The sequence below is a fragment of the Nomascus leucogenys genome, chromosome 6 (genome assembly GCF_006542625.1).
Source record: "Nomascus leucogenys isolate Asia chromosome 6, Asia_NLE_v1, whole genome shotgun sequence".
Lineage (NCBI taxonomy): Eukaryota > Metazoa > Chordata > Mammalia > Primates > Hylobatidae > Nomascus > Nomascus leucogenys.
Genome location: NC_044386.1, coordinates 54,870,700 through 54,898,090, shown reverse-complemented (window position 1 = coordinate 54,898,090; position 27,391 = coordinate 54,870,700). Strand labels below are relative to the sequence as shown.

Below are 27,391 nucleotides of genomic sequence, written 5' to 3'. Positions count from 1 at the left end.
ATAACTTCATGCACAACTGATGGCCTTTGTCATAAGCGTGACTCTAATTACCTGGTCGACAATCCCAACACCAATTTAGTAGCCAAACATGGACATAAGTTATCTTCATTTTCAAGGCTCTTAATAACTAGAATTTACTGAGAATATACTTTATGCTAGACATCGTTAATTATTTTGCATGCATTAGCTACTTTAATCTTTGTAACTATCCCATGAATTAGGTACACTCTTTTTCTATTTAACAGAACAGAGATTTGAGGCCCACTTAGATTAACTTGCCCACAGTTGTGAAAGTCCTATGACTGGAATTTGATGCCAAATCAGCCTGAATTCAAGAGATTAAGCTCTTAACCCCTGTGTATGCTAGCTCTCAATAAAATACCTCATACTTAGCTTCTTTGCTTTGTTTTCACTATTGAGCAGAAAGAAAAAAATACAACTTATTACAAAGTATAAGCTAAGAGTTCCTGATGTCTGTTTAAGTTAGTATAAAATAACTTGGAATTTAACAATTGTAACTAATAAATAAAACAGGCAAGTACACTAAAGATTAGTTGTACACATTTTGCCAAGATAATACACTTAAAAAACATAAAAAGTTCTCAACCGTACATAGGAAATGCACAACATAGTATTCTTTTTTCAAGAAAACAAGCTTTTAAAAGTCTGCTGAATAGGAATTAATCTCTTAAGAATGAAAATATTTCTTGTTTTGTTTTATTTTGTCTTCAGGTTGATAGTTCTGGTGGATGAAAAACAAAGGCAAGGCAAATGATACGGTTTTCATATAGGAGTACTGAGCTGATGTAGAAATTGATAACGTTTCCAATTCTATCACAATTTGCTACAAGTGCCTACTCAGAGAGGATAAGGGTCAGACAGCATTTCCTCAATTGTGTAATGAAAGAGTATTTTATTATCTCAAACACACCTTTTGACTATATCATTCATCCTGTTTCTTGTAGTGTCAGAACATCACAGATATACAATAAATATTTATCAAATGAATACATATTTTTAAGTTACTACCTAATTCTATGTACAAGGCCTAGCTGAAGCTTCACCTCATTAATGAAGTCTCTGTTAATTATTCAAACTGCCTCGACTCATATATAGTTTGTGCAGTAATTACATGTTATTTTTAAACATGGCTTAACGATTTCACATGTAAAAAGTCCATTTCTTAAAATAAGTTGTAAATCAATTTGGCAAAGACAGATTTTTGATACATAATTTTAGGTACTCCTTGCGTTCTATCCCAGTGCTCCCTGGGTCTCACAGTTGATGCCTAGCAAAGTCTTGTTGAATGAATTCAGAGTAAATTTGAATCAGCAACTAGATTCAGAATTTTTGATGTCAGGACATTTATTTCATCAAAATGAGGTTCCTCCAACTGCAGTCCAGGTCTTCTTTATGCCTGTTGTGATTTTATCTTCATAACCATCATCATCTTCATGATAAACATTTATTCAGTCCTTCTGCAGTGAATGGCAGCAGCCCAAGCTCTATTCTCGAGTGAGATGGGAAGCAGCTGGCCATCATTCTCTTTGTAATAATCTTTCATATGTTTGAAGACTATTTCCAGAGTCTAAGATCATTACCTTTAAAAGAGCTTTGAATATTGGACAAGGTCAATTGCTACAAAAGAAGGAATCAGAGGAATGATGGGGAACCTGTTATGGGGAGAGGAGGCATCGTGTGTGTTACCAGCTTGCTAGCCAGCTCTTCAGTGTAGTGCAGCCAGCAAGCATGGGAGAAGATGAGCTGTCAGTCTCTTGGTGCACATCATTTGTCATGAGTCCTCTTATGTCTGCAGAGGCAGGGACAACTCTGTTAGTATGCAGAGCTTGTCATGGGACGAGGAGTATCTATCCACACTGAGTGCACTTTTGTTCTTGCCAGTTAATGTAGCTGAGAATGGTTGTACTGCAGGATTGAAATTTTGCCAGTGCTCTTGGCAGTTGAAATTAAAATCAAATTCCTGAATATAGAATTTAAAAAAGATAGATGGCTGTCCTCATTCTCCAAAGAGGTGAGGAATAGATTTAGAGCATTCTTTTGGCAGTTATTGTTTACATTTAACAACTCTCCTAAAGTCCAGAGTATGGCCTTGGTGTGGGACTACATTTTGACATGGGAACTGGACAAAGATTAGAGATCAGCCTGAAGAATACACATGTGACTTCCACACTAAACTGCATAATTCTAAGGTTAAACATTTTGAGTCCTCACTCACACATCACTTCGCAAAGCAGTAGTTGTCTAGGGAAGATAGCATAGAAAATCTAAAAGACAATTTCAATAAAAATCCAAATTTGGCCAGGATCCTCCTCTGAATGGAAGGAAAACCATATAACTTCAGCTTGCAAAATCTCTTTTATTTTCTAGTTTATTTGCCCAAAGTCTAAGCTATATACTTCTTACTGTATCTCATCTTTAGTTCTTTCTATGTCCTGTTTTCATTTGACTCAGGAAAACATCTTTATTCGTGAAATCTTCTTAGAATTTTGCTTTTTAGCTTAGGGAATTCAATTAAATTAATCTGAAATATGAAAAGCTGAGGGCCATAAGGGCACCAACACAAACCAAAAATAATGAGAAAGATGTAAAAATATTCTGATTTGGGGAATGAGGGGTATAACTGTACTAAGAGGTTTTAATTATTTTTTTTTCTTGGCAGTCATTCCTTTTATTTTTCCTACCCCTTCACTCAGGCACTGATAAACATTCTTTGGCCAGAATGCTGATGCTGAGCCAAGCAGGCAGAATTCTCCATCCTCAATTCTTTTTTTTAATAACACCTCACTGCTCCTTCAGTTGGAATTGGTATCATTAAGCAGTGTTCGTGAGGGCTAGATTTCCTGGGAAAATTCCAATGTCACAGAGTGTTTCTGTGTCTCTCATAAACTTATCCATGCAATTTACAGCATGTAACCTGATTCAGGGATTAAAAAAAACAAAGTCACTTCTTGTGGTGTCAGTTACTATATATATGTGTGTGTGTGTGTGTGTGTGTCCACACACACACAGTATATACATTTATACATGTATATGAATATGTGTCATATGTGTGTGTATGTAAAGTCAATTATAAATCTTTGTATATATGCATACAGTTGATTCTCAGTATTCATATTACTTTTGTTCTATAAAATTGTCACAAACACTGAATTAGCAAACATTGAATCACTGCTCCTAGAGGAAATACAGGGTTAGGTTCCTATAAGCCTCTTGGAACCACTGCTCAAGGAAATAAGAGAAGACACAAACAAATCGAACAACATTCCATGCCCATGGATAGGAAGAATCAATATTGTGAAAATGGCCACATTGCCCAAAGTAATTTATAGATTCAATGCTATCCCCATCAAGCTACCATGGACTTTCTTCACAGAATTGGAAAAAACTAATTTAAGCTTCATATGGAACCAAAAAGAGCCCGCATAGCCAAGTCAATCCTAAGCAGAAAGAACAAAGCTGGAGGCATTATGCTACCTTACTTCAAACTGTACTACAAGGCTACAGTAACCAAAACAGCATGGTACTGGTACCAAAACAGATATATAGGCCAATGGAACAGAACAGAGGCCTCAGAAATACCACCACACATCTACAACCATCTGATCTTTGACAAACCTGACAAAAACAAGCAATGGGGAAAAGATTCCCTATTTAATAAATGGTGTTGGGAAAACTGGCTAGCCATATTCAGAAAACTGAAACTGGACCACTTCCTTATACCTTACACAAAAATCAACTCAAGATGGTTTGAAGACTTAAACATAAAACCCAGGACCATAAAAATCCTAGAAGAAACCTGGGCAATATCATTCAAGACGTAGGCATGGGCAAAGACTTCATGTCCAAAAGACCAAAAGCAATGGCAACAAAAGCCAAAATTGACAAATGGGATCTCATTAAACTAAAGAGCTTCTGCACAGGAAAAGAAACTATCATCAGAGTGAACAGGCAACCTACAGAATGGGAGAAAATGTTTGCAATCTATCCGTCTGACAAAGGGCTAATGTCCAGAATCTACAAAGAACTTAAACAAATTTACAAGGAAAAAACAAACAACCCCATCAAAAAGTGGGCAAAGGATATGAACAGACACTTCTCAAAAGAAGACATTTATGCAGCCAACAAACATGTGGAAAAAAGGTCATCATCACTGGTATTTGGAGAAATGCAAATCAAGACCACAATGAGATACCATCTCATGCTAGTTAGAATGGCGATCATTAAAAAGTCAGGAAACAACAGATGCTGGAGACGATGTGGAGAAATCAGAACACTTTTACACTGTTGGTGGGAGTGTAAATTAGTTCAACCATTGTGGAAGACAGTGTGGAGATTCCTCAAGGATCTAGAACTAGAAATACCATTTGACCCAGCAATCTCATTACTGGGTATATGCCCAAAGGATTATAAATCATTCTACTATAAAGACACATGCGAAAATTTTCTCCCACTTTGCAGGTTGCCTGTTCACTCTGATGGTAGTTTCTTTTGCTGTGCAGAAGCTCTTTAGTTTAATTAGATCCCTCATCTGACAAAGGGCTAATATCCAGAATCTACAATGAAATCAAACAAATTTACAAGAAAAAAACAAACAACCCCATCAAAAAGTGGGCGAAGGACATGAACAGACATTTCTCAAAAGAAGACATTTATGCAGCCAAAAAACACATGAAAAAATGCTCATCATCACTGGCCATCAGAGAAATGCAAATCAAAACCACCATGATATACCATCTCACACCAGTTAGAATGGCCATCATTAAAAAGTCAGGAAACAACAGGTGCTGGAGAGGATGTGGAGAAATAGGAACACTTTTACACTGTTGGTGGGACTGTAAACTAGTTCAACCATTGTGGAAATCAGTGTGGCGATTCCTCAGGGATCTAGAACTAGAAATACCATTTGACCCAGCCATCCCATTACTGGGTATGTACCCAAAGGACTATAAATCATGCTGCTATAAAGACACATGCACATGTATGTTTATTGCGGCACTATTCACAATAGCAAAGACTTGGAACCAACCCAAATGTCCAACACCGATAGAGTGGATTAAGAAAATGTGGCACATATACACCATGGAATACTATGCAGCCATAAAAAATGATGATTTCATGTCCTTTGTAGGGACATGGATGAAACTGGAAACGATCATTCTCAGTAAACTATTGCAAGGACAAAAAACCAAACACCACATGTTCTCACTCATAGGTGGGAATTGAACAATGAGAACTCATGGACACAGGAAGGGGAACATCACACTCCGGGGACTGTTGTGGGTTGGGAGCGGGGGGAGGGACAGCATCAGGAGATATACCTAATGCTAAATGACGAGTTAATGGGTGCAGCAAACCAACATGGCACATGGATACATATGTAACAAACCTGCACATTGTGCACATGTACCCTAAAACCTAAAGTATAATAATAAAAAAAAAAGAAAAAAAAAAAACACATGCATGCGTATGTTTATTGTGGCACTATTCACAATTTCAAAGACTTGGAACCAACCTAAATGTCCATCTATGATAGGCTGGATAAAGGAAATGTGGCACATACACACCATGGAATACTATGCAGTCATAATAAAGGATGGGTTCATGTCCTTTGCAGGGACATGGATGAAACTAGAAATCATCCTCAGCAAACTACCACAGGAACAGAAAACCAAACACCGCATGTTCTCACTCAAAAGTGGGTGTTCAACAAGGAGGACACATGGACACAGGGAGGGGAGTATCACACACCAGGCTTGTTGGGGTTGGGGGGCTAGGGGAGGGATAGCATTAGGAGAAATACCTAATGTAGGTGATGGGTTGATGGGTGCAGCAAACCACCATGGCACGTGTATGCCCATGTAACAAAACTGCATGTTCTGAACATGTACTCCAGGACTTAAAGTATAATTAAAAAAAAAGAAGTATGACAGAAACTTTCAGCCCCCAATAACATGAAGTTGTAATCCTCCTACAGGATTTCCTTGCCCACTCAATAGTGTTAAAGTTCTGGCTTTGAGATTACAAACAAAGAGATCTGATCATCTCCACATCTCCCGCCTCTCCCACTGCCATGTTGACATTTAGTATACTTCTATCTACCATGTTACAAGTTGGAGAAATAACAGTTGTACAATTATATTTTAATTATATAACTATGTAAGTATAATCAAAATAATGTCAACAATATACAGATAAAATAAGTACAAAATGATAAAATATTATCAAAAACAGCAGCCATCAACACAAATAAACCCCAGAATTCAGGCAAAAAAAAAAGATCTTCACCAAGGCAAGAGTTTATTGGACCTTTTTGAAATGTACACCTACATAACTAGAAATGATGCCTCTGTCTGATACAATCATCCTCAGTATAACCTTCTAGCAAATCCTTCATAATAGTTTTAAGCCATTTTATTGATGTATAATTAATGTTCAATAAACTGAACATGTTTAAAGTATACAGTCTGATAAGTTCTGACATACACATACAACTGTGAAACCATCACCAAAATCAAGATCATGAACATATTCCAATCATTTCCTTGTGACCCTGCGGTACCTCCCTTTCACCCCTTCATATCCACATTTATCCTAAGACAAACACCGTGTTGCTTTCTGTCACTTTAGGCAGTTTGAATTTCTAGAATTCGTATTAGTGGAATCATACAGCTGGTACTTTTTTCTCTGGCTTCTTTCACTAAGAATAATTATTCTGAAATACATCCAAGTTATTACATATAGCAATAGCTTATGCCTTTTAATTGCAGGATATTATTTTATATTATGGATATCCACTTATATTCCTTATCCATTCACATGATGATGGACACTTGAGTTGTTTTAAGTGTGTGGACATTGCAAATAAAGCTGCTATGGAAATTTAGGTACTGGTCATTTGTGGTCATATGCTTTTATTTCTCTTGGATAAATACCTAGGAGTGAAATGATCAGGTCATATAGTAGATGCATATTTAGCTTTTTAAGAAGCTGCCAAATTGTCTTCCAAAGTAGTCATACCATTTTGTATTTTCACCAACAGTGTCTATGAGTTCTAGTTTCTTCATATTCTCTCCAATACTTAATATGATTTGTCTTTTAAATTTTAGACATTATAATAATATGCACTGGTATTATATTATGGTCTCAATTAGCAATTCCCAAATGCTAAATTATGCTGAGCATCTTGTCATATGCTTATCTGAAGCTGGGTATATTTCTTTTCTGACATATTTCAAATATTTTTTCCAATTTATTGTATTATTATAATTTTGTACAGTCTAATTAGAGTTTTAAGAGTTTTTTTATATATAATTTATGTAATATACTATAACTTATATAGTGTATAATATACTGTAAGTTATATAGTGTATTATATAGTGTATTATACACTATATATAGGATATGTATATAAAGAAGGTTATATATATCTATATCTATATATATATATATATATCCTCCATCACATAAGTGATCAGCAAATATTTTCTCCAAGTCTGTGAATAGCCTTTTCATTTTTTTTTCAAAGAGCAGAAGTTCACAATTTTGATGAAGTTCAATTTATTATCTTTTTTTACTTTTTACAGAGTGCTTTTGTTGGTGTATATAAAAAATCACTGTTTATCACAAGGTCAAAAATATTTTTTCTTATGTTTTACTACTGCACATTTTATAACTTTAGTTTTTACATTTAGAAATATAATCCATTTTGACTTAACTTTTCTATATGGTGACAAAGATGCTCTCTTGACCAAACTTTATTCAGGATCTCTAGGGCTTGACCTTGGTGTCCATTTATTGGGCCGAAATCCAAATCACCCAGTTTTAGTAAGAATCTTGCTAAGTCAGGTTAGTGAAAATCCCCCACTCTCAATTTCTGATGACACTTGATAAGTGACTAAATTCCTCATCCCCAACTGTCCCCTAGTAATTTTCCCTTAGTAATTTTTCATCCACTGAGCCCCACCCTGACTCCTTGGCCCCATGTGAATGTTGTATTCAGAATTGAACTCAGTTCTACACTGAGGTCTGTTTTTCTCTATGGCAATACAGTAAATCCTCGCTTATATTGTTAATAGGTTCTTGGAAACTGCACCTTTAAGCAAAATGACCGATGGATGTATTATGAAACCAGATTTTTCTTTCATCAACTTGAAAAAAATGACATTTGACGAGCTGCTGTATGTTGTTTCATTTAAAGTCACAGTTTCCAAGAACCTATCAATAAAGTTAAGTGAGGACCTACTATAGTTCTTGAATAAAAGCTGTTTATCCCTTTAGTTTCCAGCTTTGGTTTTCTTTGACAATGGTGTGAGATGTGGATCCAAGTTAATTTTTCTGCATATTCATATCTAATTTTTCCATTATCATTTATTGGAATAAGTATCCTTTCTCTACTAAATTACCTGTGAGTCTTTGTGGAAAATTACTTGATAATATATTCATAGGTTTATTCCTGGATTATTTATTCTATTATATTGGTCTATTTGTCTTTATATCAGTATCAAACTGCCTTGATACTCTAACTATATCATAAATAATAAAAGTGTCACAAATTTCTTATTTTTAAAGTTTTGGTAATTCTAAATTCTTTGCATTTCTTTTGCATTTTAGAATTAGCTTGTCAACTTTAAAAAAATACCTGCTGGAATTTTAATTTTCATTGCTTTGAATCTATATATCAATATGGTAGAAGTGATATATTAATAATATTAAGTTTTCCAACCCATGAACATGTCTCTTAATTTGTTTAGATTTTCAGTTGCTTTCATAAATGTTTTTTAGCTTATATCAGTCAGTTCTTTCACATCATCTATCATATTTCTTCCTAGATATTTTATGTTTTTGATATTTTTTAAGTGGCCTTTTTTTCACTTCAATATCAAATTTTTTGTCACTAATAAAAAATAGGATTTAATTTTTCCCAGTTATATTGAGGTATAATTGAAAATAAAAATTGTATATTTGATTAGGATGCATTCATTTATGGTTTACGATGTGATGTTTTGATATACATAAACATTGTGCAATGATTATCACAATAAGCTAATTAACACATCACTTCATATAGTTACCTTTTTTGTGTGTGACGAGAATGCTTAAGATCTACTTGGTTACCAAATTTCAAGCATGCATTGTTTTTTAAATAAAAATTGTAGTTTAAATTACAACATATTTTAATATACATATACTCACTGAAATGATTACAACAGCCAAACAAATTAACATACTAATCTCCTCACAGTTACCTTTGTGTGTGTTTGTGTGTGTGTATGTGTGTGTGTGTGCGTGCGTGCATGTATGGTGAGAACACATGAAATCTTCTCTTGGTAAATTTCTGGTGTACAACACAATATTATTAACTATAGTCAACATGCTGTACATTATTAACTCCCAGCAGTCTTATTTATTCTATATAACTGCAACTCTGTACGCTTTGACTCATATCATGCTATTTACCCCACCTTCTCACCCTTGGTAACCATTGTTCTGTTCTCTACTTCTATGCATTTGACTTTTGTAGGTTCCGCATATAAGTGAGATTATGCAGTGCTTTTTTTCTGTGTCTTGCTTATTTCACTTAGCATAATGTCCTCTAAGTTTATCTATGTTGTCACAAATGGCCGAATATCCTGTTTTAAGGCTGAATAATATATATATATACACACACACAACATATATGTATACACACACACACACATACATACATACATACAGGCATACCTTGAAGATATTGCAGGTTCAGTTCTTTAAATTTTTACAATTTTTTGATGCTATTGTACAATTTTTAAAATTTTCCTTTCATGTAGAACACTGTTGATGTAAAGAAATGCAACTTATTTTTGTTTGTTGACTTTGTATTTTGCAACTTTATTGAGCTTGTTTATGAGTTCTAACAGTTTGTGTATTTGTGTCTCTGTGTGTGTATATGTGGATTCTTTAAAGTCTTCTATATATGGGATTATATCATTTACAAATGAAAATATTACTTTATTTTTTTCCTTTTTGAGTTGAATGCCTTTACTTTCTTTCTCTTTTCTGATTGTTTTTGCTAGTACTTCCAGTACTAAGTTGGGTAGAAATGGTGACAGAGGTCATCTTTGCCGCATTCCGAATCTAGAAGAAAAGTTTTTAGTTTTTTTCCATTGACTATAGTGTTAGCTGTGGGATTTTCATAAATGGCCTTTATTGTGTTGAGGAAATTTCTTTCTATACCTATTTTGTTGAATTTTTATAATAATTGTTGAACTTTCTCAAATGCTTTTTATGTGTATATTAAAATGATTATGTGGTTTTCATCTTTCATTCTGTTAATATGATGTATTATATTTATTTATTGGCATATGTTAAACCAACCTTGCACCACAGAGATAAATCTCACTTGGTTGTAATGCATAATCTTCTGATGTGTCATTGAATTACATTTCCTTGTATTTTATTGAGAATTTTTGCATCTATATTTATCACAGAAATTGGCCTATAGTTTTCTTTTCTTGTAGTGTATTTGTCTGGTTTTGGTGGTAGGGTGATGCTGGCTTCATAAAATGAGTTTGGAATTATTTAAATGTTTGGTAGAATTCAGCTATGAAGCCATCTGGTCCTGGGCTTTTCTCTGTTGGGTTGTTTTTGACTACTACTACAATCTCCTTGTTTGTTACTGGTCTGTTCAAACTTTCTTTTTGATTGTTTTGGTAGCTTGCGTGTTTCTAGAAATGTTTCCATTTCTTTGAGAATATTTAATTTGTTGTCATTTAATTTTTCATAACAGTCCCTTATGATCCTGAGGCATCTGTTGTAATATCACCTCTTTTGCTTCGGATTTTAGGTATTTGAGTTTTCTCTCTTTATTCCTTAGTTTTTCTAGCTAAAAGTTTGCCAATTTTGTCATTAAACACACTCAGTTTTATTTTTATGTTTTCTATTGTTCTATTCTCTACTTGATTTATATTGATTTTTTGTTTTAGTAAATGCTTTATTTTAGAATAGTGTTAGATTTACATAGGGTTACAAAGATAGTACAGAGGGATCTTGAATATCCCTTACCCAGTTTCCCCATTGTTAACATTTCACATAACTGTGGTACACATGGTCACAATGAAGAAATCAATACTGGTCCATTACTGTTAACTTCACCAGTCTGTTTTCTGATGATCTATCAGCTATTAACTCAATTAAGTATTTCTTCAGTCTTGTTGAAAGCACAAGATTATATTGATTTATACTGACATTGTATCAATATAAATTTTCTAATTTACTTATTGGTTCTAGTAACATTTTTGTAGATTCTGTGAGTTTCTTATTCATAGATAATTATGTCATATGTAAAGAAAGTTTTAGTTATATTTTTCCAGTATGGATGATTTTATTTTTTATTTTTTGCCTTGTTTTGCTGGCTAGAGCCTTCACTACTATCTTAAATAGAAGTAATAATAGCAGACATCCTTGACATCCAGACATCCAAGCATTATTAGGTACTTAAAAAACAACTATGCAATTTTGGGGGGGAATCATTATTATGTTCCCTTTTACACTTTGTTCAACTGATATCTTTAAAATTTAAATATACATTGTGTGTATATGCAACAGTTTGCTCATCTATTTACCAGGAGATGGAGATTTGAACTGTTTCTACTTTTTGGCTATTATGAATAATGGTGCTACAAACTTTTGTGTACAACTCTTTATGTAAACATATGCTTACAATTCCCTTGATCATATACTTAGGAGTGAAACTGCTGGGTCATAAGAAAATTCTATGTTTAACGTTTTGAGGAACTGCCTGTTTTTCACAGTGCCTGTGCCACTTGAAATTCCCATCAACAACCCATGAGGGTTCCAATTTTTCCCTCTTTTTCCTAACACTTCTTATTGCATGTATTTTTTAATTTTAAGCATGCTAATGGTTATAAAGTGGCATCTCATTATAGTTTTGATTTACATTTTGCTAACAACTGATGATGTTGAACATCTTTTCATATGTTTACTGGATATTTGTATATAGTTTTTGGAGAACTGTGTATTGCTCATTTTGAAATTGCAATTATCTTTTTATGGTTAATTTGTAAGAACTCTTTCTATATGCTGTGTATGTCTCTTGTCAGATATATTATTTACAGATATTTTCTTCAATTTTGTGGATTGTCTTCATTTTCTTGATGGTGTTAATTGAAGCACCAAAGTTTTCAATTTTTATGTGTTATTTATCTACTTTTTTTTTTTTCCTCGTTTGCTTGTGTTTTAGGTATTCCTATGTGTTGAATGTTTGTCCCCTCCAACACTCACGTCAAAATTTGGTTGCCACTGTGGCAGTGTTAGAAGGTGGGGGCCTTGGAACGTGATTGGCCATGAGGGGTTCTCCCTCATGGGTGAGACTAATGTCATTATAAAAATGGCCCTCTTTTACCTTTTTGATTTTTGTTCTTCTGCCATGTGAGGACACAAAGATTGTCCTTGCATCCCCTTCCACCTTCCATCATGTGATGATCCAGCAAGAAAGCCCTTGTCAGATACCAGAGCCTTGATCTTTGACTTCCCAGCCTCCAGAACCATAAGCCAACAAACTTCTGTTCATTATAAATTACCCCATCCTAGGCATTCTGTTCTAGCAGCACAAATGGACTAAAACAGGTATCATAACTAAGAAATCATTGCTTAATCAAGGTCAAAGATTTACACCTATGTTTTCTTCAAATAATTATAACATTTTGCCTTTTACATTTAGGTCTTTGATCCATTTAATTTTCATATGACATGAGGTAGAGGACCCAAATTTACTCTTCACATCTGGGTATACATTTGTCCCTGAGTAATCCTTTTTATATGCTTCTGGAATCAATTTGCTAGTGTTTGTTGAGGATTGTTGCACCTGTGTTCATAAGGCATATAGTGTTCTACAGTTTTCTGTTTTAAGTGTCTTTGTCTGGTAGGTACTATGGCAATAATAACAATATGAGTTGGGAAGTATTCCCTTCTTTTTTATATTTTGCAGGAGTTGTTTACATATTTGTATTAATTCTTAAATATTTGCTAGAATTTATCATTGAAGCCTATCTGGGCCTGGGCTTTTTGGAGAAAGGTTTCTAAATTACTAATTCATTCTTTTTACTTGTTATATGCATTCTGATTTTCTATTTTTATTTAAGCCAATTTTGGAGTTTGTGTCTTTTTAGAAATTGTAAAGTTTCATCTACATAAATTGATGTGTTGCCATACAATGTTTAATTTCTTATAATTCTTTTTTACTTTATAAAGTTGGTAGTGATACTCCCTCTTTCATTCCTCAGGTTAGTATTTGGGTCTCTTCTCTTTTTTCATGCTTATTTTAGCTAAAGATGCTACCATTTGGTTATTCTTTTCAAAGAACCAATTTTGGCTTCATTGATTTTATTTTTGTTTCTATTCTCTATTGCATATATTTTCTGTTTTTTATGATGCCTAAAAGGCTTTCCATTTTCTTATTCCAAACAGTCCTTATTTCATTTATTAAAAATATATATTTTAATTTTCAACTGAGCACTCGGAGCTGTACTAGGCTCTGCATATATTATGGTGAGCAAAAACAGATATGGTGTCCAATCTATAGATATTATAGTCTAGATAGAATATAATCACATTATGTGACCAACAAATGCTTAACTTAAGACCAGCAATATTCTTAAGAAAAACAGCATGCTTTTAAGAGAAGATATAAAAAAGATACTGGACTTAGAGAAAGGACAAAGATTATGCTCTAGTGGAAGAAAAGAGAGGAAGAAGTTAATCAAGATCAGATCTGAACAGGTAGAGAAATAACATCATAAACAGAAGATGCAGTATTTGCAAAAGCTTTGATTGTGCAAGGATCTGGAAGGATGAAAATGCAGCTAGAATATGGAGAAGGTAAGGAGTCTCTGAGAGGTAGTCTAATACCTAACATACCACACTACTGCTATCATAATGTATTGTCTATCAGGGTGAGGATGCATGAGAGAGAAGAGAGGATCAAAAATATCTGGTGCAATTCATTGAACTAGGAACATGTGGAATGTTTATTGGGAAATTTCATAAATACAGCCAGTATATGTTGCCCTGAGTTTAATCTACCTGACAACAGAAATATAGAGTAAGCAATTGTATATAATCGTAACAGCAGTCTTAACGACAAGTAACACAATGTAGCACTTATTTTTTCTGGGTAATGTTCTCACAGCTTCATGTAACAATTCACTTAATTCTTCCAAGAAACCTAGGAAGAACTATTATATCCATTTTACCAATAAGACACAAAAAGGTGTGTTTGTGCATGTGGGTGTGTGTGTGCATGCATGTGTTTATATGGTGTGCAGAGGGAAGACTGTAGAGAATTGAGACAGCAGAGATCAGAGAACTGGGTAGGATTGCCAAACAGCTTTGATGGCTCCTTTGAGGCTACTGAACTAAAATTTCTAATAATATCAATAGGCTGCATTGTGTGGCACCTGATCACTTGAGTAGAGACAGAGAGAAAGCAAAGAGTGGGCTGCAAGAGGGATGAAGTTTCGCCTTACAAAGTGTGATGAAGTGTGATGAAAAGACCAACAACAATGTTTATGGTGTGGCTAAGAATATTACTGAAATAATGTGACAGAGGAAAATTGGGAAAGAGTGGAGCTAGAAATTGGCAGAAAATTGAGGAGTCAGTGAATTTCCTTTCAGCCAATTTTCAGCCCCCATAGCATCCTTGAAAATCCAGAAATATGATCTTTTTATGCGATGTTAGCCTATGAATTACCTTGGCTTAACCTTCATAAGAATACTGTCAGTGTTCTCAAAATCCAGAACATTGCGCTTATTCTCCCTGAGTTAATCCCGACTCAGCGTTTTTCTTAAAGTGCCAAGGATAATCCCAATGGCATCCAATCTGCAGAGTTCTCTGCCTTTAAAATTCAATAAATCTGAACACAATAAATCTATCCACAGTAAGATAATTTTTCACATTTATTAGACTTTCACTTTAGAGGTTTATTTCTGATTTTTTTTTTAAGTTGAAGTTGAAACTACAAATCTAAACCTTAAAGAACAAACTTTTTCTGTAGGCTCATATGTTGGAAAAATTATTGCTGAGGTAGCTTGGGGGTAGCTTAAAAATAAATATTTACTATTAACAAATAATTCTGGACAACACAATCTTGGGGCATATATTTTAAGCATCAGTGGTCCTTCACTATTGAGACATCTAGAAAAATGTTTGGGGATGAAGGGATAATGAGATACACTGGAACCTTCAGGCAGAATGATACCGAAAGAAAAAATGTCTCACAATTTTGTGACTGCTCTGTTATTTGGATTTTCTTGGGATCACCAAATCAATGTGAGGAATTACATTACTGTGTAATCCAAGTTATTTGCTTGCACATTTTTGGGACTGTAAATGATTCTGACCTTTCTGGAAGTATTATGAGCAGAAAGGACAACTGTCCCTTTAAAACTTGCCTCTTGATGTTAATAAATTAGCGACCTCTCACAGCTCCATGCCAGACTCCATTTGTTGTAATGTTGAATTGAAGTCTCCAGGTGAAATGAACAACTGCCAAGCTAGCCTTTCAAGCAGTTGCCTTTGGGAACATAATACTTTATTATCTGTGTTGTGCCATTCTATGCTGAGTAGTAGTTAAAATAATGAGAGGTCTGACTAAGTGATCTATTTCAAGGTCTATTTTCTCCTTGGCCAGTGGAACACTTTTAGACTGTTCCATCTATCTGTTCTTCCTCAGGGCATAAGAAGTAAGCCAGTTGGCTGGAACTAAAGTCTTTCACCTGTTTTTCAAAAATCTCAATGTGTAAACTGAATTCAGTTCCTAATATGTTTTTCTAAAGCTAAGCTTCTGACTTCCCTAAAATTAGCATAGTTTTTCACTAGTTTTTTTTTTTTTTAATAAAATACTGGCAAACCAAATCCAGCAGCACATCAAAAAGCTTATCCACCATGATCAAGTGGGCTTCATCCCTGGGATGCAAGGCTGGTTCCACATATGCAAATCAATAAATGTAATCCAGCATATAAACAGAAACAAAGACAAAAACCACATGATTATCTCAATAGATGCAGAAAAGGCCTTTGACAAAATTCAACAACCCTTCATGCTAAAAACTCTCAATAAATTAGGTATTGATGGGACGTATCTCAAAATAAGAAGAGCTATCTATGACAAACCCACAGCCAATATCATACTGAATGGGCAAAAATGGAAGCATTCTCTTTGAAAACTAGCACAAGACAGGGATGCCCTCTCTCACCACTCCTATTCAACATAGTGTTGGAAGTTCTGGCCAGGGCAATCAGGTAGGAGAAGGAAATAAAGGGTATTCAATTAGGAAAAGAGGAAGTCAAATTGTCCCTGTTTGCAGATGACATGATTGTATATCTAGAAAACCCCATTGTCTCAGCCCAAAATCTCCTTAAGCTGATAAGCAACTTCAGCAAAGTCTCAGGATACAAAATCGATGTACAAAAATCACAAGCATTCTTATACGCCAATAACAGACAAACAGCCAAATCATGAGTGAACTACCATTCACAATTGCTTCAAAGGGAATAAAATACCTAGGAATTCAACTTACAAGGGACGTGAAGGACCTCTTCAAGGAGAACTACAAACCACTGCTCAATGAAATAAAAGAGGACACAAACAAATGGAAGAACATTCCATGCTCATGGGTTCTGAGAATCAGAATCAATATCATGAAAATGCCCATACTGCCCAAGGTAATTTATAGATTCAATGCCATCCCCATCAAGCTACCAATGACTTTCTTCACAGAATTAGAAAAAACTACTTTAAAGTTCATATGGAACCAAAAAAAGCACCCACATCACCAAATCAATCCTAAGCCAAAAGAACAAAGCTGGAGGCATCAGGCTACCTGACTTCAAACTATACTACAAGGCTACAGTAACCAAAACAGCATGGTACCGGTACCAAATCAGAGATACAGACCAATGGAACAGAACAGAGCCCTCAGAAATAATACCACACATCTACAACCATCTGATCTTTGACAAACCTGACAAAAACAAGCAATGGGGAAAGGATTCCCTATTTAATAAATGGTGCTGAGAAAACTGGTTTTTTTTTTTAATGTTTTTTCCTTTGTTTGAGTTTAAAAGACCCTGCAAGTTCCTATAGCCAGTAATCAAGGGCAGTTTTTTTTTTATTATCTTTAACCCCTCAATTCTCTTGTTCTTGAGAGATAATAGAACCAAATTTACCTTTATTCAATAGTCCAGTTCTATTTTGTGCTGGCAGAACAAAATTTCCTCTTCAAAGCTTTTTCAGGAAAAATACAATAATCTTCAAAATTTGGCTTGGACATCAAATGGCTTTTATTAAGCCACATGTTGAGTATAAATAAATTAAAAACATATTTTAAGTAATAGAGGAAATGCATTTGGAAAACTTTATGTTAGATCTTTCCAAAAGCAAAATAACTGAAAATTTGTTATGACGCTTGGCAAAATTGAGGAAAAGTATTCCTTTTTCTGAGTTTCTTGGGAAGAACTGTAAGGAATTCAGTGGTTTGAGATGTAGAGTTCTGTCTTATCTTGAACCAGAATAATCTGTTAATATATTTCTTATCTCCAGGAATAGTAACAGAGAAAGTTATAGGAACCTACCACCCTACATATGGAATTATACTAATAAACTGCAGTAAAATTGATTTTTTAAAATAAGTTTTCTACTGTGTCACGCAGAACTAGTGAGAATGAAATAATGCTAAAATTCTAGATACTATGACAGGCACTGGAGGGCCTGATCTGTATCAGGGGGCCCATTTGGCACTCCTAGACACTATTTAATGGCATCCTATATTTGTCCCTGCAGCTGGAAAAAGGTTTTAACCTTGCACATCCTGCTTCCTCTCATAGTTTATAGACTAGAAACTGTCACTATTGTAATTTGCTCAGGGTATAGGCTGGTTTCTCAGCAAGGTCTTTTTCTGACTTTTTCCATCAAAATTAGGTCTCCTTCTCTTCTAGTTTCTTTATCATAGAACCTATTTATTTTCCTTTCTAACCTTTATTATAATTGGTGATTTCAAATTTATTTAAGTTTGTCTAATGTCTACTCTCCCATTAAACTGTTAGCTGTGGCTTCATTGTATACCTCCCATGTCCAGACAAATATCCTGACAGCTCCCCTCTGATTTCAGCCACTCACTTCATGATGACAGTGTCTTCCCTCTAGGAGTATTTTATTTTATCCATGATCATCTCCCATGCTGCAGTCTTTGCGGTACCCATCCATCAAACAGGCATTTACAACATGGAAAACAGGGAGTTAATGTCTCTGGGGATGACTTTCATCCACTGGGGTCCAGAAGTAATGAATAAATCCTTTGGTCTATGCTTGATGGCTGAACTATTGAACTCACTCATATATAGAGTGCACCATTGGCTCCACTAAGCACTATACAATTGTGAATGTAGCCCATTTTCCCAGCTATTTTGACCAAGGTGTTCACATTCACATTGAAAAGGCCCAATACTTCTTAAATTCAATTAACCGGGTCTGTAGAAAATTATCTGTAGTAGTGAATGCTGCATCCTCAGATATAGAGTGTGTCAGAATGGTTTATCCTGCACTGCACTGAGGATCCTTTTGCCATTTGTCAACTAATCAGCTGATCTCCACACTTCATTCTCACCTTTTATTAGACTATCTCCAGATTCATTCTCAGAATTCTTTATCAAACAATGACAGGGCTAGTTCTTACTCCTGACTCCCAAGTAGAGTCTATGGAGACCCAGGAATGTCAGTGTTGTTCTGGACCTTGGTGGCATCCACCACCTCTTCTCAATGAGTTCTGACAAGGACATCAGAGTAATCCACAGTCATCTTTTTTATAATCCTCTTTCCATAGGATCTTTATCTCAAAATGTCACAGCAATCTGGCATCTAAGTTTACACATAGCTCTATAGTAATTGTTGTACCTTCAGAGACTGGACATTCAAACCAGCTGACTTTTGAAATTAGCATTCCCAGGACTTAAATTATTTAGAGATTTTCAAAACCAACTCTACTCTTAATTATTATTTAAAGATCGGGAGTAAAGCTTGACTTTAGAATCTAAGGGTTACTTGCTGGAGCAAGACAGAGCTCTGAGGAAGACAAATGACTCACTGGTGGTCCCAGGTGCAGAGCCATATGGGAAATGGGAAGCCATATGAGTTTGAGGTTCAAGTCTAAAGCCTCCATATAAGCTTAGAAGGAAAAGCTGTTCACCAGTTCTTAAGTATAACATTTACATTAAAATGTGTAACATGTAGATGGTAACCACAGTGCACTTTTATTTCTACTTCCCATTATCTTTTTAAAATTTGATTTAGAGGTATATAATCTAGCCCTTCCTCTAGATGAAAGTTTGGGCAGACCTATGCCTTTACTCTTCCCATTTATATTAAGGATGAACAAACAAACAAAAAATCTAGCCATTTTTAGTCACAAAAGTCAAAATGCCGAAGTTAAATAAAATTAATATCCAGTCTCACATAAAAGTTAAAATTTGAAACTTGACTTAGTGTTAAAGATTTGATTGAACCCACTTTAGGCTGAAAGTCTCCAAGGGCAGGAGTGTAAGGTACTTCTGTTCTCTACTTTCTTCATGTTCACATTCTCTATTTTCCTTCCAGGGAGGTGGTTGAGGCAGGTGAGTCAGTAGGCCGGTTCTTACTTGTCTTGTAAAGAATATTCATTAAATATTTATATAATATTTAGACTGGCAAATGCCTAAAGTTAGTAACCCTGGCTATGCCCAGCCAGTGATGATCTTTATCTTGTGAGTGCTTTTGTGGCACTGCCATGGTAGCCTGCTTGGTCCCCCTTGCTGTAGTTGCCATGATCAGCCAGATGTGTCTGTCTCTCAGATGGCCTCTTATAACCTCTAATTGAGTCCCTGAGCATTCAGCAGCACAACCTCAGCCTGTCTCCTAATGCCCCTTAGCCCATCCAGAAGATTATATGATCAGAACCAAGGGGATGCTGCACTTACTCCTTCCACCACAAGACCTACTCTAGATGGCGGAAAACACATCTGCAGAACTTGGGGGTTCAGGACCCTCTTAGTGCAGTAGCACTAAACTGTTTCTGCCACCAATATTAGTCTACCTGATGATTGCCTTCTGGATTTTCAGAGATGAGATCAAACCCCATCCCTAATTCACTTTAACTTCTCCAGGCAGGAATCAGACACTATCTTTTACCTGTAGAGCTATAACTCTATCTTTTAACTGTAGGGAATATATTACAAAGCACTCTGAGTGATCATCTTATCAAGGAACGTTATCTAAAACTTGCCTTATAAATAAGGCAAAAAGATTACCATGTGCCCTTTCAAATTTATATCAGAGGAATGTCTGACAAGCCTGTCCAAAGGTCATCTGTCACTCTAGATAATGTTTTTGACTTACCATTTGCTGATAAGTAGGATGCAGGCTCTAAAAGTCAGATATTAACTTATAGAATATTGATCAGTTGCAAATTATTTTTAATCAGTAGGAATGCAAATGAGATTTTTTAGTAGAGAAGATGACATGATTATGACACTTTTGCCCTATAGGACACTATATAATGTTCCATCTAACTTTAAAATATTATTCTGGCATTTGTTTCTCTACTGAAGAAATATATGTGTGTGTGTTTTATATGTATGTAGATATATACGTATTTTTCTTTGAACCAGGTTTGTCATTAGGCGGGTTTACTCATTAGTGAGTTAAATAAATTATTGACACACTATACATTTGAGTGAGAGTTAATTTTCTGCAAATTATCTTTTGATGCCCTCGAGGCTCCCTTTCTAAGCTTGAAGTTAGAAAGTGATACCTTTCTTCTCCTACACTGAAGGTGGCCATTTGAGAGTTCACCAAGGCAACAGGTCCTTTAAAGGACTGTATTCACAAATCTCTTTCACAAAGTCCTTTCCTAACACTCTGATCTCTTATTATATTCATGAAGTGTTCCAGGATTTCTGGAACAGATTTTGAATCATTTTCATTGAAAATCAGCATATAGATGGGTTTTGTCTCATTCATGTTTGGCTCCCTGATAAACCATAATATTTACACCTCAGTCAATCTGAGACTCATTAAGTCATCTTCTAGCATCTTGTTTTACTACTATTAAAGTGAAAGAACAAATTGAAAGAACAAAGGTAAACATGACTATTTTTAACTTCTGACTCACTTGTAGGAAACTAAGGTTTTACATTTGCAACCCCTTTTTATATAATACTTCCTTTTTCTATGTGGACTCACCCATAGTATTCTTAGGACTTCACATTTTCACAATATTATTGTCTAGAAATTTGGATTGGCCCAGCTTCTATTACCTAGGAGGCTAAAAAATGTTCTCTGTTAATGTGGAGCGGGTACAAGATGCATGCTAAGGAAGGGACTATATTAGAGAAAGTGACTTCACCTCAACTGTTGCCTTCTTAAATATATAACATAATCACTGGGAAGCTAGTATGATATTTTGAAGATGTTATAGAACCCCATTTTGTAATAGTACCAGAATTACTTTTCTAGTTCCTTCTCATTTGAATAGTGTATTTCTTTAAATTGTTCTTGAATTTATTTTTGATTGGACTGTTTTTTTCTTTTTTTTTTTTTTAGATGGAGTATCGCTCTATCACCCAGGCTGCTGGAGTGCAGTGGTGTGATCTCTGCTCACTGCAACCTCCGCCTCATTCTTCTGCCTCAGCCTCCAGAGTAGCTGGGACTACAGGCGTGTGCCACCACGCCCGGCTAATTTTTGTATTTTTAGTAGAGACAGGGTTTCACCATATTGGCCAGGCTGGTCTTGAACTCCTGACCTCATGATCGGCCTGCCTTGGCCTCCCAAAGTGCTGGATTCCAGGTGTGAGCCACCATGCCCGGCCCCTATTAAGAATATTTAATGTTTATTTTAGCCTAACTTTATTCTTTGTGCTTGTAGGGTTGAAGTCTGTATATGAGTTCCCTAGTTATAGAGAGTCTCTGTGCACTGGTATCCCCCAATGATGGTTGTAGTAGTTATGTTCTTGGTATGTGGGTGAATTCACCTTCTCCTATGAAGTTGGAATGGCAGGAGTCTCTTGAAGCTTATCTCATTCTCTCATGGTGTACGCTTTGTCTATTTACTTATTTTTTTCCCAGTGTTTTATTTACTGAGTTGACAATTCAGACTTCAGGCCAATAGGGGAGGTATCCCTGGGTAGGCACTGGTTGTAGCTAAGGCAGGTGGGTATAGTGATACTCAGTGATGGGCCAAGGTCCCAGCCTTAATGAGGGTGTCTGGGGGAGCACTCAATTAGATGTGCTAAAGTTTTATCAAGTTTAAGAGTGGGAGTTACCTCAGCTCCCCTGCCAGGACAGCAGGAAGGAGAAATCTCTGAATTGCGAGAAAAATAATTCTCGGAAGGTTGATTATTAAGCCACTTGAGGAGAAATCAGAGAAAGGTGAAAACCAACTTAAAGAAATTCAAAAAACCAATACAAGATGTAGAAAATCAAAAAACAATACAAAAAACACTTTTCAGAGAAATAGATATCATAAAGAAAAAACAATCACAACTTTTGAAAATGAAAGACACACTTAGGGAAATGCAAAATGCAGTGAAAAGTTTCAACAATAGGCTAGAAAAAGTAGGAGAAAGAACTCCAGAACTAGAAGACAAGACTTTCAAAGTAACCCAGTCAGGCAAAGACAAGAAAAAAATTTTAAAAATGAACAAAGTCTTCAAGAAATATGGAATTATGTTAAAAACCTAAGAATGATTGGTGTTCCTGAGGAATAAGAGAAATCTAAAACTTTGGAAAACCTATTTGAGGGAATAATTGAGGAAAACTTTCCTAGCCTTGCTAGAGATCTAGATATCCAAATACAAGAAGCTCAAATCTCACATCTCAATAATTACATTGAATATAAATGGCCTAAATGCTCCATTTAAAAGATACAGAAAAGCAGAATGGATAAAAATCCACCAACCAAGTATGTGCTATCTTCAAGAGACTCACCTAACACATAAGGAGTCATATAAACTTAAAGTAAAGGGGGTGGAAAAAGGTATTCCACACAAATGGAAACCAAAACAGGCTTTAAAGCAAAAACAGTAATGACAAAAAACAACAGTATCAGACAAAACAGGCTTTAAAGCAAAAACAGTAATGACAAAAAAAGAAGGACATTATATAATGACAAAAGGATTAGTCCAACAGGAAGATATTATAATCCTAAATATATATGCACCTGACATTGGAGCTCTCAAATTTATAAAACAATTATTACTAGATATAAAAAATGATATAGCAACACAATAATAGCGGGGGATTTCAATATTCCACTCACAGCACTAGACAGATCATCAAGACAAAAAATCAACAAAGAAATAATGAACTTAACTACACCCTAGAACAAATGGACTTCACAGATATTTACAGAACATTTTGTCTAACAACTGCAGAAGATACATTCTTCTCATCAGCATATGGAACATTCTCCAAGAGAGACCATTTGATGGGCCACAAAACAAATCTCAATAAATTTAAGAGATTTAAATTAAGTATCTTTTCAGACCACAGTGGAATAAAACTGGAAATTAACTCCAAAAGTAACCCTCAAAACTGTGCAAATACATGGAAATTAAATAATCTGTTCTTGAGTAATCTTTGCATTAACAATGAAGCCAAGATGGAAATTTTAAAAATTATTTGAATTCAATGATAATAGTGACACAGCTTATCAAAACCTCTTGGAGACAGGAAAAGTCGTGCTAAGAGGAAAGTTCATAGCATTAAATGCCTACATCAAAAAGTCTGGAAGAGCACAAATAAACAATTTCATGTAACACCTCAAGGGACTAGAGAAACAATAATAAACTTAACCAAACCAGCAGAAGAAAAGTAATAACAAAGATCAGAGCAGAACTTAATGAAATTGAAACAGAAAAATACAAAAGATTAATGAAACAAAAATCTGGTTCTTTGAAAAGATAAACAAGACCGGGCATGGTGGCTCATGCCTATAATCCTAGCACTTTGGGAGGCCAAGGTGGGCGGATCACGAGGTCAGGAGTTTGAAACCAGCCTGGCCAATATGGTGAAACTCCAATTCTACTAAAAACACAAAAATTAGCCAGGCATGGTGGTGCTTGGGAGGCTGAGGCAGAATAATTGCTTGAACTCGGGAGGTGGAGGTTGCAGTGAGTCGAGATTGGGCCACTGCACTCCTGCACTCCAGCCTGAGTGACAGAGTGAGACTCTGTCTCAAAAAAAAAAAAAATGAAAAAAATAAAAAGATAAACAATACTGATAAATCACCAGTGAGATTAACCAAGACAAGAGGAGAGACATTTCAAATAAGCTCAATTAGAAATGAAATGGGAGATATTATAACCAATACCACAGAAATATAAAAGATCATTCAAGGCTACGATGAACACCTTTACATGCATAAAATAGAAAAGCTACAGGAGATGAATAAATTCCTGGAAATATACAGCCCTCCTAGATTAAATTAGGAAGAATACAAACTCTGAACAGACCAATAACAAGCAGCAAGATTGAATCAGTAATTTAAAAAAAAAAAAGCCAACAAAAACATTCCTGGACCAGACAGATTCACAGCTGAATTACATCAAACATTAAAAAAAAAATGGTACCAATCCTACTGAAACTACTTCAAAAGACAGAGAAAGAGGGAATTCTTCTTAAATCATTCTATGAAGCCAGTATCACCCTAATACCCAAACGAGGAAAGGACATAATAAAACAAACAAACAAAAAAGGAAACTACAGATCAATATCCCTGATGAACATAGATGCAAAAATTCTCAACAAAATACTAGCTAACTGAATCCAGTAGCCTATCAAAAAGACAATAAAATACATCATGATCCAGTGGGTTTAGTATCAGGGATGCAAGGATGGTTTAACATACACAAGTCAATAAATGTGATCTATCCCATAAACAGAATTAAAAACAAGAATCATATGATCATCTTAATTGACACAGAAAAAGCATTTGACAAAATTCAGCATTTTAAAAATAAAAACCCTCAACAAAATTGTCATAGAAAGGACATACTTCAAATTAATAAAAGCCATGTATGACAAACCCACAATGAACATCATACTGAATGGGGAAAATTTGAAAGCATTCCCCCCGAGAACTGGAACAAGACAAGGATACCCACTTACACCACTTCTATTAAACATATTACTGGATGTCCTAGCCAGAGCAGTCAGACAAGAGAAAGAAATAAAGGACATCCAAACTGGAAAAGTCAATGTGTTTCTATTTGGCAATGATATAACTGTATACCTAGAAAATCCTAGAGATTCATCCAAAAAGCTTCTAGACCTGATAAATGAATTCAGTTAAATTTCAGGATACCAAATCAATGTATAAAATGAGTAGCATTGCTATACACCAACAATGACCAAACTGACATCAATCAATAACTCAATCTCTTTCACAACAGCTGCGAAAAAATAAAAAGAAATACTTAGAAACATACTTGGTCAAGGAGGTCAAAGATCTCTACAAGGACAACTACAGAAGACTGCTGAAAGAAATTTTAGATGACACAAACAAACAAAAACATATCCTATGCTCATGGATGGGTAGAATAAATATTGTGAAAATGACCATACTGCCAAAAGCAAGCTATAGATTCATTGCAATTCAAAATGCCATCATCATTCTTCACAGAACTAGATAAAACAATCCTAAAATCCATTTGGAACCAACAAAGGGCCCACATAGACAAAGCAATTCTAAGCAAAAATAACAAATCTGGGCCAGGCACAGTGGCACATGCCTGTAATCCCAACACTTTAGGAGGCCAAGGCAGGCAGATCAGGAGGTCTGGAGATCAAGACCATCCTGGCTCACATGGTAAAACCCCGTCTCTACTAAAAATACAAAAAATTAGCCGGGTGTGCTGGCATGTACCTGCAGTTCCAGCTACTTGAGAGGCTGAGGCAGGAGAATGGCATGAACCCGGGAGGCGGAGGTTTCAGTGAGCCGAGATGGCACCACTGCACTCCAGCCTGGGCGACAGAGCCAGACTCCATCTCAAACAAACAAACATCTGGAGGCATCACATTACCCAACTCCTAATTATTCTACAAGACCATAGTTACCAAAACAATATGGTACTGGCAGAAAAATAGGAATATAGACCAATGGAATAGAACAGAGACCCCAAAAGTAAAGCCAAATACAGCTAACTGATCTTCGATAAAGCATACAAAAATATAAAGGGAGGAAAGGACACACTATTCAATAAATGGTGCTGGGATAACAGTAAGCCACATGTAGAAGAATGAAACTGGATGCTCATCTCTCACCTTACAGACAAATCAACTCAAGATCAGTCAAAGACCTGAAGCCATAAATATACTAGAAGATAACATCAGAAAAACTCTTCTAGATATTGACTTAGGCAAAGAATTCATGACAAAACCCAAAAGAAAAGCAAAAGCAACAAAAACAAAAACAAATAGATGGGACATAACTAAACTAAAAAACTTTTTCACAGCCAAAAAAATAAATAATAATAATCAGCAGAGTAAACAGACAACCCAGGAAGTGGGAGAAAATATTCACAAACTATGTATCTGACAAAGGACTAATATCCAGAATCTACAAGGAACTCAGACAAATTAGCATGAAAAAAATCATATAATCCCATCAAGAAGTGGGCAAAGAACATTAATAGATAATTATCAAGAGAAGATATACAAATGGTCAACAAACGTGAAAAAATGCTCAACATCACTAATTATCAGATAAATGCAAATTAAAACCGCAATGAGATACCACCTTGCTCTTGCAAGGATGACCGTAACTTAAAAATCAAAAAATAATAGATGTTGACATGGATGTGGTAAAAAGGGAACTCTTTGACACTGCTGGTGGGAATGTATGATGATTCCTTAAAGAACTAAAAGGAGGTCCAGCAATCCCACTACAGGTTATCTACCAAAAGAAAAAGAAGTTATATGGAAAAGACACATGCACACACATGTTTACAGCAGCACAATTCCCACTTGCCAAAATATAGAATCAACCTAAATGCCCATCAACCAACCAGTGGATAAAGAAAATGTGGTATATATGTACACCATGGAATACTACTCAGTCAAAAAAACAGAACAAAATAATGGCCTTTATAGCAACTTGGCTGGAGCTGGAGGCCATTATTCTAAGTGAAGTAACTCAGGAATGGAAAACCAAATACTGTTATGTTTTCTCTCACTTATAAGTGGGAGTTAAGCTATGAAGATGCAAAGGCATAAGAATGACATAATGGACTTTGGGGACTTGGGGGGAAGAGTGGGAGTGGGGTGAGAAATAAAAAACTACATAT

The 27,391-nt window shown here is 35.3% G+C and overlaps 1 long non-coding RNA gene across 1 annotated transcript; it reads left to right on the top strand.

Moving 5' to 3' along the window:
• The first annotated feature begins 6,305 nt into the window (after nucleotides 1-6,305).
• On the top strand, nucleotides 6,306-26,318 carry LOC115835388. The gene is made up of 3 exons (XR_004030353.1): nucleotides 6,306-6,316; nucleotides 23,909-23,918; nucleotides 26,185-26,318. It is a non-coding gene; the product is annotated as an uncharacterized LOC115835388 (long non-coding RNA).
• Nucleotides 26,319-27,391: the final 1,073 nt, after the last annotated feature.